We start from the raw sequence: 16,397 nt of genomic DNA, 5'->3' as shown, positions 1-16,397 counted from the left end.
ATAAGAAGCTCGCTCGTTAGATTGAATTCTGTACTATTTGACATTCGGTAATTAACTATTCAGGTTAATTTTTATTACATTGATAGTGTGAACAATCGTAGCAGTATGCCATATGCGTAAGCGAATTAAAAAAAACTTACACTAACAGCTTAAGAAAAGTTACTTTAAAATTTCTTTTTCTAATAGGGATTGAGACATTGAGATCATTGTAAAATGCAATCAATGGTTTAAATTATATGAAATTGAAAAAGCTCATATTGCTTTTGTTACATGTTCAAATAGTGGCATACTTGAGAACGTTTTATATCACAATGATTCCTTCACCCAAAAAAAAAAAAAAAAAATCGCATGATACATTGTTGCCGGAGCGTGCATTGCACGAAGTCAGGAAGCCTTAATCTAGAGGAGGACAAACATAAACCCACAATTAATTAGCTTACACGGGACAAAAATGTCAATCTCACGATTCCAACTTTCAATTCTCCTTTTCATTCTCTTATTTCTTTTCATGTTTCTTCTCTTTGAACTAACTTTGAACTATTTGGTCTCCATTAGACTTCCCCTGAACTGATTAAAAATCCCTCTCAAGTAGGATATTATTCAATGCCGAAAGCCCTTGTCAGTAGTCTGATCCGTTTGGCAACAAAAAAGATGTAGTTGCTACTTAGTTCAATTTTTCATAATAATTAAATATGTCCTTGAGATTTGTTTGTCTGAAGCTTCATTCTCATCGTTAGTCGTTGATTACAAAATTTTTTATATAAATTACAAAATTTAGTGTCAACGACTAAATATATTTAGTGCGAATTAAGAGTTCAGACGGAAGGTGAAGGAAAATTGGTTCCAAACAACGGCTTTTATTATTATTTTTTCCAAGTTCCGTCCCTGTGGACTAGAAACAGTGTTGGATGTTTTCAACAAGAACATAGCTGATTCAAATTGCCAGCTATGGTCGTAATAATCAAAACATGTGCTATGGTATTGTAACCGACTAAGCGCTACAACGTCTTCCCCGACGTCTTACGATCATCCATGAACAGAAGGACTTCCATAGACGAGATGCATGGTGGCATACGGAGAAAACAAAACACTGCCCATTTATATCAGCGTGGCAAAAGAAATCTTGTGTTTTGATAGACCGTATACCAATATTTCAGATCATATTGAGTTGTATTTTGTTTGTGTGTTATATGTATATAAAATTGCAATAGTCAAGAATCTGGATGTGTTAATGGCAATGTGTCGAGCTCTCATAGACATCAAACCATGGCCTCCGGAAGTATTGGCAGCCAAGGCGGCTAACGTTTGGGGTCCTCCCAAATCGGGTAATTAAGCTTCACGAGTCCATTTACAATTTAGCAGTGAAGAAATTTGTATCATCGAATTTCATGGATAGTTCTATGTCTCAAAAGCAAAGATATCAGTGATTTTTTGCCCTTCTATTTTTTTGGGGTTAACATTGTTATGTGATAGATTTGATCAACCATTAAGATAGCGCATGCATGATCTTCCCCAAATGCGATCAATCGATCTAAATCTATTCAAGATATCCTTCGTCATTAAAGAAGAAATCAAGAGTCAAAACTTTAAGAAGATTTTTAAGAATATCTGCAGTAGAGAATATCATGAACCAAGTAATTCTAACCAGTTGAAAAAAGTGCTAAACTAACAAGTATAAATTAATGAACTTGCAAGTCTTTTACAATCAATTACAACAGCTAACAATCTGACTAATTCATTCATAAGGCATCTTACATATATATATATATATATATATATATAGGGTTAATCACATTTTATCCCCTTAAAGAATACCCCATTTCTCAGTTTACCCCCTAACCTTCAATTTTGCTCACTTAACCCCCTTTAGGACAAAATTGCCCTTGCATTATTTTGACTTTTCATTTACCTTGTTTTCCTTTCTTTTATTTCTTTTTCTCTTTCTTCTTTATTTAATTCTTCCTCTTTCCCACAAAAATCTTCACCTTAATGATTGAAATTAAAAAAGAGGAATTGCAGCGATCTATCTTCTCCTTAAATAATTAAAAAAAATTCAAATCACTTTCCTAAAATACAATTTTTTTAGCCTTTCAATTCTTTTAATTTTGGATTTTTCTCTTTCCTTTCTAGTTTCTCATTTTATTCTCAAGAAAATATCATAAGATGAAATGGTTTCCCTTTCTTTTATTTCCTTTTCTCTTTCTTCTCTCTTCATCCTTCCCAATAGAAATTCCATTTCAACGAATTTTTTTTTTTTAGTTTGTAATTGCATATTTTTGGGTGAAGGTTTAAAAGGCATCAAAAACTAATTTTGATTTTTTGTATGATGCCACGTGTCACAAATTTCAATTGATGATTATTAATCAGGTCACAATTTCATCTTAAGATATTTTCTTGGGAATAAAATGAGAAACTAGAAAGGAAAGAGAAAAATCCAAAATTAAAAGAATTGAAAGGCTAAAAAAATTTAGGAAAGTGATTTGAATATTTTTTTAATCATTTAAGGAGAAGATAGATCTCTGCAATTTTTCTTTTCTAATTTCATTAATTAAGGTGAAGATTTTTGTGGGAAAGAAGAAGAATTAAATAAAGAAGAAAGAGAAAAAGAAATAAAAGAAAAACAAGGTAAATGAAAAGTCAAAATAATGCAAGGGCAATTTTGTCCTAAAGGGGGTTAAATGAGCAAAATTAAAGGTTAGGGGGCAAACTGAGAAATGGGGTATTCTTTAAGGGGATAAAATGTGATTAACCCATATATATATATAGCCCATTTCGATTGTTCTACTTTGCCGTTTGGCTCCTGTTTTCCTTGTCACCGGAAATTCCGAATGCACAGATAGCCTATGCCTTATGGTCCTAAGAGCATCCACAATGCTATTACACTTTGTGGAGTGTAATCCACATGCCACGTCAGCATTCCACTTTCTCCTCTTTTATTACACTTTCACTCACAATGGATTACACTCCACAAGGTGTAATAGCATGGGTCCACAATTAATCAAATATTTATTTTAATAATGCATAACTCATATCCCATAAATAAATAAAGTAATTTTTAAAACTAATTTTGTTATTTTAAAAAAATAAAGTACTAACTTTCGTTAAATTTTGTACATTTTGAATTTTTTTATTTTCTAAAAATGATATTATTAATTTTTAAGTTTGAATAATATATCTTTTTCTATGTTTCAAAAATAATATATTGTTATTTTTTAAAAAATAATTATGTAGGAAATTAAACAAATATTTGATACTTCAAATGCGAAGATATCATAATAATTCATACTTAATTAATAATTCAAAATGTAATTAGTTGAACTCCATAACATAATATTACATAAGTTAAATCAAATAAAATACAAATAATAACAAAATGAATACTAGTTTTCATTGTCATTGCCTTCGAATAAATGTGCTTTGTGCTGGAATTTTACCGTTGCCATAGGACCCACATTCAATGGATTACACGCATCATACATGTGATGCGTGTAATCTCCATGACACGGCTCCAACGGGGAGCCGTGTCATGGAGCGGTGTAATGGCTCCCCATTACACCCCCATTGGAGCTGCCCTAAGGATGAGGACCTCGAGGGGAGTTGTCTCTCGGTACTCTGCGTTTCAAAAAAATTGCAAAGACACAACAATGAAGAATTCTTTAAAAGCAAAGCATACCGTATTTGCTCAGATTTTGAATTAGCTTTTAAATTCGTTCTTGGAGTTTGCTTCATAACTGTAAGTGACAATGAAAGTAAGATACCACCCTTTACATTCACACACACATCTGTGTGTATATATATATATATGTGTGTATGATTAATTGATTGTAAGAAATTCAAATTAAAGATTGTAATTCAAATTAGTCCATAGATGATGGAACTATACCTCAATATCACTACAAACCAACTTATATAAAAGTGGAATAAGAAACTCGACTTGAATATAAATCCTCTTAAGTCTTAAAAGTAAAATATCTTTTGGTTTTTATCTTTTTGAGTTCTAATTAATTAGTTTTACTTTGAGGAACTGCTCTAAGAATTTTCTAATATTTTTATTTTTATGATGCTTAAAACTACTTTTCTTGGACTACTAACTTATGAGTAAGTAATACTTTTTCAAGGTTCTTGGCTGTGAACTAGATGTAAAATGCAGCAGATAATGCATTGTCCTAATGAATCGCTTTCTAATTCCGAAGTTGTCATCGTGGGGTAGCGCCATATTCACTCCAAAATATCATAACACATTATTAACATTTGTTCAACAGATGAAATTAAACAAAATGAGAGTTGGAGTCTTGCAAATTCGAAGAGAACCCATTATCCTTGAAGTCTTAAGGTTAAATGATGATTGCTGATGATGAAGAACAGTTTTGATTGGAAAACTTGAATAACTGCAAATATTTTTGCTATTGTTTACTCTTAATTCCACCTACAGACTTAAAATTATTTCCACTTAATTCTTCCATTCTTCATGTTAATTACTAAAGGCTCATCAAAACCAGTGGACAATCAACAGAAATTGAAGACATGGATCAAGACAAAAAAAAAATACTCACCGGCCACCATTTTGAGATCTCGAAAATGGTGTTCGAGCAGTCGAAATCTCGAATGAATAAAAGATAATGACAATCCACAGCAGGTTGATTACCATAGCTAATGCTGCTTTCTGCCCCATTCTTTCACTTCTGTCCAAAGCTGCTTCAAATCTTTGCTTAATATATAGGCCTTGATGTCCCACTATTTTGTTAAATTCGTAAATCATGCTTATAATATGGGTGGCTGGTGGTATGATCCAGTAACACTGACGAAGTCTTCACAAGAAATGCGACTTTTTCAAGTCAATTTTTCTTGTCAGATGCAACTTCAATATCTTAAAAGAAATTATGACTTATCTTCCAATATATATATATTTTGCACAAGAGGTTCACTCCTTTGACGGAATCCTGTACTCTTGGCATTTACTGAGTATATTGATTTTCCTAACTCAGCAATTGAGACCTCGAAGTGATTGTAGGATGCAATTAGAGGTGTCAAAATGGGTGACTTGGGCGGGTTTGGGTTGGATAAAATGGGTAATAGGTATAAGTGAGTCAACTTATTTATACCCATTTAATTAGATGGGTATAAATGGGTAAGTCAAAAAATGAATTGGGTAACCCAATTACCCATTTATAACCCATTTATTTTAACTTTTTGTAAATTCATTTAAATTCATTTTTGCAAGCTAAGTTATCAATTTATATCACTCTTTGTACCCATCATTGGTTTTAAATATTTACTTATAATGTTCAATAAATTTAATTATCAATTTTTTTTCATTTATACTCTATGTCACAAAATTACTTATTATTTAATAATTGAATAATAAGAATATAAAAATTTGAACTAAGTACTATAAAAACTTAATCCAAAAATTTTGAACCCCTAACATTTTTTTCATATATAAATTTAAAATTTCATTTTATAAAGATAAGAAAATAGGCTAAAATTTATCATAAATTGGTAATGCTAAAAAATGAGCAAGTTAACAAACTAAGAGAAAATAAAATAATAAGATAAAACCAACAAATAATAATAATAATAATAATAATGAAACAAAAATAGTTAACATCATGACAAAATGAAAATTTTGAAAAAAAAAAGGTGGGGGAAAAGAAGAGATTTGGGGGGAAGAGAATTCTAAATGGGTTAATTGGGTTTGATGGGTTACCCAATAATATCCATTTAATAAATGGATATTATTGGGTAATCCATTTATACCCATATACAAAAATTTAAGATACCCATACTCATCTATTCATGGGCGGGTATGGGTAAATTTAGTTAAGTGGGTTGATTTGCCACCTCTAGATACAATTAATAGTTTAAATTTATAGAACCCAAATTTAGGTTTCTAATAATAATTAAGCATGCAGGGTTATAGAATTGAATGGATAAAATATTCACTCAAAATATTTATGTAGAAAAGAAGAAGTAAATAACTCATAATATTATCGATATCTCAAAACAGCGTAAAAGAGTCACATCACAATAAAATCTGACAGATTCCTCCGGACTTGCTTGAAAAAATATTACTATAACTAATATCTTATTTATAACCTATTAGATCTGTTGAATAAGAAACTATTTGGATTAATTTTTTATACACTGACAGTGTATACACTTTCACCATTAGATGTATGACACATAAGTCCAATTTGAATTTGAAACTCAAATTTTGCATATGTATCATATATCCAACCGTGATAGTGTATACACCGTCAATGTATATAAGATTTATTCAAACTATTTACATGAACAATTATCAATAAAACACGTACTCCCAAATGGCACAAGAATTAAAAATTTGACTCCAATAAAACTAGCAAATAAATAACAATTTCTAGATTTGGTTTATTTGCCAACAAAATTTGATTTTTTTTGTACTGGAAAAATGCTCATATTGACCTTTTTACATGTTTTGTTGTCGGGATAATCAATGTTCAGTATATTACAATTGTACTTTCATTTGCTAAATATAGTTGTCCGAGCAAATGGATCGCACAAACCTACAGTGATTGTCAATCCTCTTCTTTTTTCGGGATTCTTGTCTTTGAACTGATTGTCAGTACTTTGGTCTCTATTAGAATCCTCCTGAACTCATTGGAAATCCCTCTTAACCAAGACGTTATAAAATGCTAAATGCCCTTACCACTTATCATCTTAACTGGCAACATAAATAATGTACAAGCTACGTAACTCAGTCTGCCCAAACATTTAAGTACGTCTTCAAGAACAGTAGTGTGTTTGAAGTTTCATTCTCGTATATATATACACGTTTATCCTCATTTTATATATCATTATGGGTCTAACAAACTACCTTTTCCCGATATTTCTACACTAACTCAATTAACCGTATAATAACTAGTGGAATTTGATTTCTTTGATTGATCCACTCCGTTTCTCACATTGATCATTTGCGAGGCAAAAGTGAAAACTAGTAATTTACCAATCTGTATCGGCGGGCTTTTCAAAAGTTAATTATAAAATGGATTAGAGCAGCATTTGGAATTTGTCTTAAAAATTGATAGATTTTAAGAGTTAGAGTGATGATGTTGCAGCTTCCCTAGGCTTCTTAAGCTTATCTCTGTTAGATATATACTGTAAACTACAGCCTTGAGTTTTCTTAAACTACATTGCTTTCAAATAATATGATAGATCGCTGTGGTATGCACTAGCATGCATCCAAAAGTTACGAGTAAATTAGATTTGCTTTCCGATCTATTTCGAAAGTAATAAATTTCAGAAATTATATTTCACGATTTGGTAGCTTCTCAGAAATTATTTGAAACCACACTTGTCTTTAATAGTATCGATCGATGGACATGTAAAAACTAAAAAGACAAATGTATTGGTTGTCCTGCAATATGTAACGAACTTGACGTGACCAGAAAAAAACATATTATTGATCTGGAAAATAATTATCAAATTCTAGGTGTATTAGTAATTTAGAGAATACAACTTTGTCAAGAGAGAGAGAGAATACCACTGTAGAAAAAAAAATTAGTGTAGAAAACCAGTAGGTGTAATGATTCTTATAGTAAAGCAATTGCTTATAAGTCCCTGATCTGAAGAACTAACGCTATGGATGTGGACCGCGAGGAGAGTCGCCTCCTCCTACCCATCCGCCTCCTCCTACCCATCTGCAGTTTTAGGAAATAACATAGTAAAACAATTGTGAAAAGCAAAAGTTTGCCAAGAAAGAAAAAAAAAAAAACCAAAAGTTAGCCAAGAGGAATACATGGCCGCACGCCAGCACCAACATGCAAGAAAACATTAGGGGCGTGCATGTTTGATTGGACTGAAAATATTTTCAGGAAACATGTCTCCATTCTTTTGAAGACAAATAGTCAGTAAAAATGTGCTCAAAATACTATCCACACATGGAGTGGCCTAAAAAATTCTCAACCGTTCGTTCAAGTTTTCGTTGGTAATGTCATATAGGGTGCGTGCAAATTAAGAAAAAAAATAAATTGTTTTTATTTTTGTGAGAGTAAAATTGAAAAAAATAAAAGATGATAAAAAGTTTAAACACCAAACTCATGCTTCATGCTTTATATATATGAAAAGATGTATGTATGTATACCCACATGTAGGTTATTTATTTACTCAAGACACATTTTCCCCGAATTTTTTCCTGCCCTCGTGGCTCCAGGATTATAATTGCTTCAGTTCTTTTTTTTTTTTTGTTTTTGTTTGGCTGGGAGTCACTGAAAGTTATCAATACTATAAATTTAAGCAATAACGAGGCCGTAAAAAGTGTAGGTAAAGCAAGAATAATGATACTTACCCCTCATGCCCACGCCTGAGAAGGCCAAAAACAAGAATAATTATACTCGGAATATAAAAAAAATTTTCAAAAATAAAAACAAGAATAATGATACTTACCCCTCATGCCCACCCCTGAGAAGGCCAAAATCAAGAATAATTATACTCGGAATATAAACCAAAAAAAATAAAAAATAAAAACAAGAATAATGATACTCACTGAAAAGCAGGCCAAAGTTTCCTAGGTTGAGCTGCGAGCGGCGTCTGAAAGGAATTGAAGAGAATGATAACCCACAACATGATCAAGACAACACTCAAGGCTGCTTTTCCAAGCATTTTGTTGCCCTAAGTTTTATCTTCAGCTTCAAAATTATGTGGCATACAGCTTTAGGTTTGTGAGTTTATAAATTTTGGCTTACAGGCTTATATACAGACGTGGTTGCATTTTTATTATATCCTCGGGACTTAATGGCCTAAGTTAAGTCTCTTCATCGGCTTGACTTGCCAAGTCTAATTTTTCTCTTTCACCATTCAAAGTCAGTTTGTGTAAACTACTCGGTTGTCAGGTCTTCGCCCGTGTCAAATTTCTTCGGGCATTCATAGGAAGATGGTAGGGTTAGTTTGATAGATTGACGTGGATGTTTGATCATTTTCTCGATTGTTTATCCATCCAATTTTGTCGAATGCCCTTGAAGAGACTTTTTTGTTTTTTTTGGGTCAATGATTAATATTTACACGCTGCTCTTATTTAATTATAAATGACAACATCAACAAAAATTTTATATCATGTAATTTAATCAGTCGAAAGAGTTGATTATGTCCTCGGGACTTTTAGGTTTAACGTTTCATTCGCATGGTCATAGACAGACATGTATCCTTGTTTTACATCATTGTAAACTAATTTATAGACAGAATAACAAACTACAGTTTCACGATATCCGTAGACTTGCTAAACCAACTAGATATAATAATTCCATCATTTGAAACATTCGGCTATAGATTCTAACGCATACAATTAAACTATAGATTTTTCCAAGGAGAATTCACTGGATACTCGTTCACAAACACTTGAACTATCATGCGAATGCATGATGAGGCAGTGAAATTTTTTTTTTTGGCTTCTTACACTTTGTTAAATGTACTAGCTAGCATTCAAGTAGAATTATAGGCAATTTTTGTTGCTTTATTGGGAGCTTCCACTAGAAAAATTTCTTTGCTGAATCGACGTTAGAAGCTGGGGCATAATTGCGTTGCAACACACCAAGTACTTCAGAAATCACAACCATGGTCCCTTTGAATCTAATTACTCCAATTAATTTATTATCCTTTTCCATCAATCTATTCTTTCTTTGGGCCATTTATGCGACATGTATGTTTTGTATTATAAAACTTATTAAATGTAAATTTTTTTTCTATTTTTTTGAAATTATGGATCCAAACCCACTCACCAAAACTGTAGATTCTCCCCAGTTTTTTCATTTTTCTAAGTTCTGACTACATATTTCGGGCATGTATGTGTCTTTGCTATATTTTTCTTATTTTTGGAAAAGGGGAAGATAGTTTGTGCGAATCATTTTTTTATTTCAACAAAAACTTGGCCTGATTTAAACTTCAATCATTTTGATTTGGAATCTGGGATTTACCACTGTGGAAGCAGGTTGAAGCTAATGAATGTTATATTTTCCTTTCAATATACGGCCAGTATATGGAATATTATGTACACTCATATTATACAGATTCTTTTCTAAAAGTATGACTAAAAGTTAAAATTATACACATAAATTTGTAAGCGTGAATAGTCGTCAGTATGTATTTAAATGTTACGAGTAAAATTATTACAATTTTCCAAAGATTATGCTACATTAAATCTGTATATGTATGGCTTCCAAGCATTAAGTTTGAAAAATTTTCTTTTCCGGGGATCGTCTTTGGAAGCTGGGACACGATTCAGTTGTAATGGTCAACTGACTATTCATTGTCTTCGATCTTTACTTTGATTTCAAAACTCTGAATTTTAGTGCTTGTTTCTTTTACCTTTTCCTAAAAAGAAAAGACCAAATTCCAGCTCACAAACAAAATACACAAAACTTTATACAATCAACATTTCCGACATATATAGAGAAACTCCTTTTAATATATCTTGAAGAAACTGAAATACAGCAGCACTCTGCATGGAAAATATTCTCTTACCACACAGCAGCAAGAATCTAAATTGTGACACCCATTAATGAATTTGATATAATTGTCAAACGACTGTTCACTAAAATTACTGGTGTAAGGACCAAGATGTTGGAGATGCTAATTAGCAAAATCCCCTACGGATGTGGACTCTGTGGAGAGCAGCCTGGGTCTACATAGCCTGGCTCTTGGCTCCTGTAGTTTCAGGAAAATAAGAGTATTATATGCATGTAAATCTAATGAGCATAAAAATCCTGCAATATGGCCTTGGCTTTATCACTTTTACGGCTATCCAACACAGAAAAGGAAACTGTCTTGAATGTGTTGTTTATTAAAACTGTTTAAGTGAATTGGAAAATTACTAAATTTCTGAAATAAAAATTTTCAAAGAAATTTGCTATAAATATATAGCAGTAGCTAACATCCGTTATGCACACCAAAAGGGTATGTTCATGAAAATGGGAATGAATGTAGGTGATGGATTCTAAAGAAGTCATCAAACATTCTAACAGGGTTGCCAAATAATTCATGGGGTGGGCAAAAGGCACTTTACAGGCAATGGGGATAATAAGATCATCGATTGGAGACTATGACTACAAAATACACAGTTTTGTTTTCTTCTTTTTTTTTTCTTTTTTTTTTAACTACAATATAAAGTTGAATTGCAGGGATCATGTGACATAATAAGAGAAAAGAAAAAAAAAAAAAAGAGAGGGAGAGAGTTATCAACAAACTAATTTAAGCAACGGGGAGAGGCCAGGGTCATACACAAAGCCAACCAACATGCATGTAATAAAAATAAAGTAGTAAAAAAGTATACTCACCCCCCACATGCTGCTGAAAAATTATTGAAGAATCGAATGGCCGCAGCCGTCTCAAATGAGTGGAATAGGATGATAATCCACAACAGGGTGAAGATTACACCAAAGGCTGCTCTTCCAAGCATTTTGTTTTCTCAAGTATTACGGGGTACTTCGAAATTATGCAGCTTACACTTTTAGGTCTGTTAGTTCACAATTTGCAGTTTTATAGGCATTTTGCCCAAAAGTCCATTGGAATTAATTCCCTAGTCTACTTTTATCTTTTGAACATTCTAAGTCAAATTGCGTGCAGAAATTTCTTCAGCAGTGTTGTGTACACATCTAAATATTGAAATTAGGGGATGAGATGACATTATGAACATTTTCTAGCAGACTCATGTGTATAACGTTATTAAGTTCGCATTCTGACATTAAAAAACTATTCCGATGTTGGATATACAATGTGTGGATCATTTTTTTGGAAAATTTTTGTGTTGGATGCTTACCCCTTCTTAGTCAAAGGGCGGGTTTCCTTAAAAAAAAAAATTTTTCAGCGATAATTAATTCTCGGCAAACTCTCCTAGTCCTAATTACTCCGTATAAATTATGTTATTAAGTAATACTATTTTCTTTGGGCTACTTATTTATTCATTTTTTAATTTTCTATAAATGACATGTGCTTTTTTTTTTTTTGCTAGGAAAATGATTCAATGTACAATTTTTCCATTTTTACCAAAAACACTCACCAAAACTGTACATTTTGTCCCCCATTTTCTTCCATTTTCCTGAGGTCTGACTACCGATCTTGGGCACACACGAGTCTTTGATTTTTCTTCCGTGTTTTATCTGTAAGAAACTCGTACGTAGCTTGTTTGAATCAGTTTTCGTTAGCAAAAACTTTGCCTGCTTCAAATAGAATGATTCAAACGTCAGTTAAAACCAACTATATATCTGTCGGTAGAAGTCTTCAACAGTACTCGTCCGTCAATCACTTTGACTTGGAATCCTGACTCGTGGTAACTCACCTACTCCAAGCTACCAAGTTGGCCACAATTACCTCCACATTCAAACATGGACCAAAATGATAATCCACATCAAGACCAAGGAACTGAAGATGGCTTCAATGGTTGTTTTTCCAACCATTTTACTACTTTCTAAGCTAATTCAGGTCTGTTATGCTGTCAAGTCTTAGGCCTCAACTGAAAGTACATAAGTGTAATACCATCAAATAACGGGGAAATTTGTGGTTCTTTTTGTCATATTCACCAACAAATTTGTAGGCATACATATAGAGCTGTGTTTTTAAACTCGGATCGGACCGGCGGTCGAATCGAGAACAGTCAAGTGTTCGGTTCGAGTTGTTCTTCAAAATCGGAAGACTAAAAATCCGGTCAAAAACCGACTTGGGAAAAACCGGTTAAATCAAAGCATTTTTTAAAAAAAGGTTAAACTTTTTCAATATTATGTTTTGACCCCTAAATTGTTAAAACTTATTAATATATCTCAAATATTTCATACTTTATAAATGTTGTCCTAAAATTTGATGTTATTTTTCAATCAAATCCATAATTTTAATTCTAAACTTGTTAATGTTCATTAAATAATATAAATTGCTACTTGATTGTTCTAATTTCTTTGCATTTTCTTGTTAAATATATTTGAAACATCAAATATATATGAATATACCTTTATTAATATTAACATACTTTTAGGTATTTTATATACAATATTTTAATTTTTAAATAATTTTTATTTATGACATCATCCGGTTCAACCCCAATCGAACCCGGGTCGAACCCATTGACCCCTGACCCCTGAGCCCGGCCGAGTCGATACCCGGTCCGAGTTTAAAAACATAGATATAGAGGGCTTGTTTGGCAAGCAAGTTTTTGGCCAAGTTTGTCTGCTACAAGTTTTTAAACTACTTTAACTACAGTAATCTCAAAAAATTTCTCAAAATTTTTAAACTATACACTTCAATATATTTAAAAAAATTTTCTACAACTTCTACAATAAGTTATAGTAAAATTTTAGACAAACATTCAAAAAACTCATTTGCCAAACGGGACCGGAATTTTAGGGGGCTTCAATTTGAAATTTTTCTATCCAAATCTTTTTGGAACCGGGGACATGATTAAGTTGCATTGCATTATTTTCTTGTTAATTTCTAATGCTATTATTCTTGGACAAAAAGAATGCTATTATTCTTGGCCAATTAATGCATTTCACAACAATTGATTATTCCCTGTTTTTAAGTGTAGTTGTCCTAGCTTGTGTATTGCTCGGCCTCTTGATTAACAGGAGCACATAAAGGACAGTTATGTCAATCTCAATAATCCAATTAATGCTTTTCAGCGCTCTCAAAATTTTAATTTATATTTTAGTACGAAAAAAAAATGATTAGTTGTGGCAAACAAACATGTGTGATTATGAGTCAGCCCAAATTCCAGTCGGATATGAACTGAACATCTACTAGTATTTATGGGCAGATATGGACCGGTAGGGCTAGTACTAATTTGATTTCGTTGCCTGATTCCTATATCGCATCGAGTTCGGTACTTTTTGTATCTAGTTTCCAGTTCTTCGGTTTACATGGACCTTTAGATGAATAACAGAAATAGCAAACTCCAAACTTTGGTTATGGAGAGGACTATATATATATATATATATATATATATATATATATATAGCTTCATTTTAATTATAGGGGAAGGATAGGATTTAGAACGAGGAGAAAACAACAGGATTCGAATCAAAAACCTTTAATTCCTCGAGTCTCAATTTTAGTCGGAAAAAATTTTACATTTGCTTGTATTTAAGACCAAAAGAAAGAAGAAGAGTCATTCTGTTTTAGCCATCCAATTTCTCCTTTCAAAGTCTGGGATAGCCTTAACAGATGTGGAGCTTGAGGAGAGCCTGGTGTAGGTACCCTGCAAATTCAACAAAAATAAAAATGTAACCAAACCAATAAAGTAAACGTCAATTTCACTTGCTCTCTAAAGACTTTGTAACAAGTATACTATCTTTTCTTCATTTATATTAACTTCAACAAATCTGGTATTCTGAATATTGCCTTATTGTCTAAACCTTTTATATTTGAAATGTATCCTTCGGTTTTAGTCAGCTTTTTATGGAATGCTTCAGAAAAGAACTAAGAGAAGTACGAGGATATAAAAGTGGTGCAAAATGGAGAAGTATTAGAAGAACTTTATGAGAATGTCCCTCCCAAACGTGGATAGACCATTCGATTTCTATGTGTGAACCACAACCAAGAAATTTAAAAAAAAAAAAAAAGTAAAGAAGAAGAAGATACAATTTCCCAAAACTCACCGGCCACTTTTGAGACACAATTTTCGAGCTTCTGGTGTCTCGAAGAAGTAGAAAAAAAAGATGATCCACAGAAACAGAAGGTAGAGGATTGGAAATGCTGCTCTCTGATCCATTGTTCTTGATTATTAACCAAGCCACTCCGGCACATCTGTGTTCTACCATGAAACCATAGTTTTTCCTCGTATATATATATATACACTCAAGCAACATGGTAGAGCAATGGCGACTTTCACTTCTTTTCTGTTTCACACGAGCGGCATAAAATATGGCTTATTCGTCACAAATTGACCGCCGCAATATCTATTTCCTGTATGTAATGATGCTTGTATTACTTTTAATTTTGGGTAAATAGTTTATTCAAGCAGTATGAGGGAAAGAGATTTTGACGGCTTCACCTTCCCCACAGTTCCTTGCAACAATGAATAAAATATATTACAGGACATGCATATTTCAAACTTTGGGTGCTAAATACTTGAATAAGTAAAGAAGGTGGGGGTTGAATTTTTCCTCGTGCTACATTGGTTTTCATTTTTTTCCTTTTTTTTTTTCTTCCAAAAAATATTAGAAGGAGAAAGGATTGCTTCGTTGTAAGGTTTGGAGTGGCCATTAGCCCACTGCTTACTAAACTCCATTTGAATTGAAGGTTTATGGAGATACTTACATCGGCTATCATTAAATAATTGTAGACAATGAAATTTACATCTAAACTTTCTGTTAGGCAACGTGTTCATTCCTTAATTATTTGAGCCAATGGATTATGCCATGTTTTAATCCCTTTGATGTCTCAATGGTCTTTGATTTGCTGCTTCGCCTGGCATTTCTTTCTTGCTTACTTGTTGGCGATTTCAGCATTAACTTTAGTTTTCTTCTCCCTTTATCACTGTCGCTGTTGCTGGTTAATAGAGGTGGCAAAATGGGCGGGATGGGCGAGATTTGCTTGGGTTTGTGATGGAACCGAATCATATGGGTTTGGGCCCAACTTTACCCATATGTGTTTTGGGACTAACTTGGGCGGGATCACTTTGGGATGGGTTTAGATTGATCCCGCCCAATACCCAAATCTATTTTCTACATATTTTTTTTCCTTTAATTCATTTTTATTTTTTATATAATTTTAATATTTTTGATTTATTAAATTTTTTTTTAGTTTTATTAAATAAACATGCAAGTGCTTTATACTCAGGATTCCCATAAAAAATTGGATTAACAAATAAAGGAAAAAATAGATATACAGTCATATTCCAACATATATCAAGATGACCAAGGTACTTAAGGTGTTGAATATTTATCCTCATCATTGTCCAAAGATGACAGGTCTAAATTGACTGAAATGTTGAAAATTCTTGTGGATAATGACTAGGAAAACTACTAGATTATATTCTCTAGTATGACTATAAAAATTGTTAAAGATAATTTTTTAATCTAAGACTCCGTTTGGATTGGCTATTTTTTCAAAAAATAAGTTTTTCAAATACAATGTTACAGTAATATACAATAACTCAAAAAACATCCCATTCATATTAGTATATCAAATATTTCAAAAAAATTTTATAGTAAAAATTTTTCATATACACTGCTATAATAAAATATTTCAAAAATACCCCCCAAAAATAGCTAAACCAAACAGAGCCCTTGTTATTTGAGCCAAATGGGTACCCAAGTATTTCCCAAGTATTCCCATCAATTAATGGGTACAATTGGGATTTGTCCCATTTTAAACCCAATATCAAAATCCAATACCCATCCCGCCCAAAGTCCCCATGGGCATGGGTAACCCATTGGGAC

General features: G+C 32.4%; 1 long non-coding RNA gene across 1 annotated transcript; it reads right to left on the bottom strand.

Annotated features, from left to right (window-relative positions):
• Window positions 1-10,418: 10,418 nt before the first annotated feature.
• Window positions 10,419-11,465, bottom strand: LOC140021759 (uncharacterized). Its single transcript, XR_011825730.1, has 2 exons — window positions 11,307-11,465; window positions 10,419-10,677 (listed from the first exon to the last, which is right to left on the bottom strand). It is a non-coding gene; the product is annotated as an uncharacterized lncRNA (long non-coding RNA).
• Window positions 11,466-16,397: the final 4,932 nt, after the last annotated feature.

The sequence above is a fragment of the Coffea arabica genome, chromosome 11e (assembly GCF_036785885.1).
Source record: "Coffea arabica cultivar ET-39 chromosome 11e, Coffea Arabica ET-39 HiFi, whole genome shotgun sequence".
In the NCBI taxonomy this organism is placed as follows: domain Eukaryota; kingdom Viridiplantae; phylum Streptophyta; class Magnoliopsida; order Gentianales; family Rubiaceae; genus Coffea; species Coffea arabica.
The sequence above is the reverse complement of the archived record's forward strand: the minus strand, read 5'-3'. Positions and strand labels throughout refer to the sequence as shown.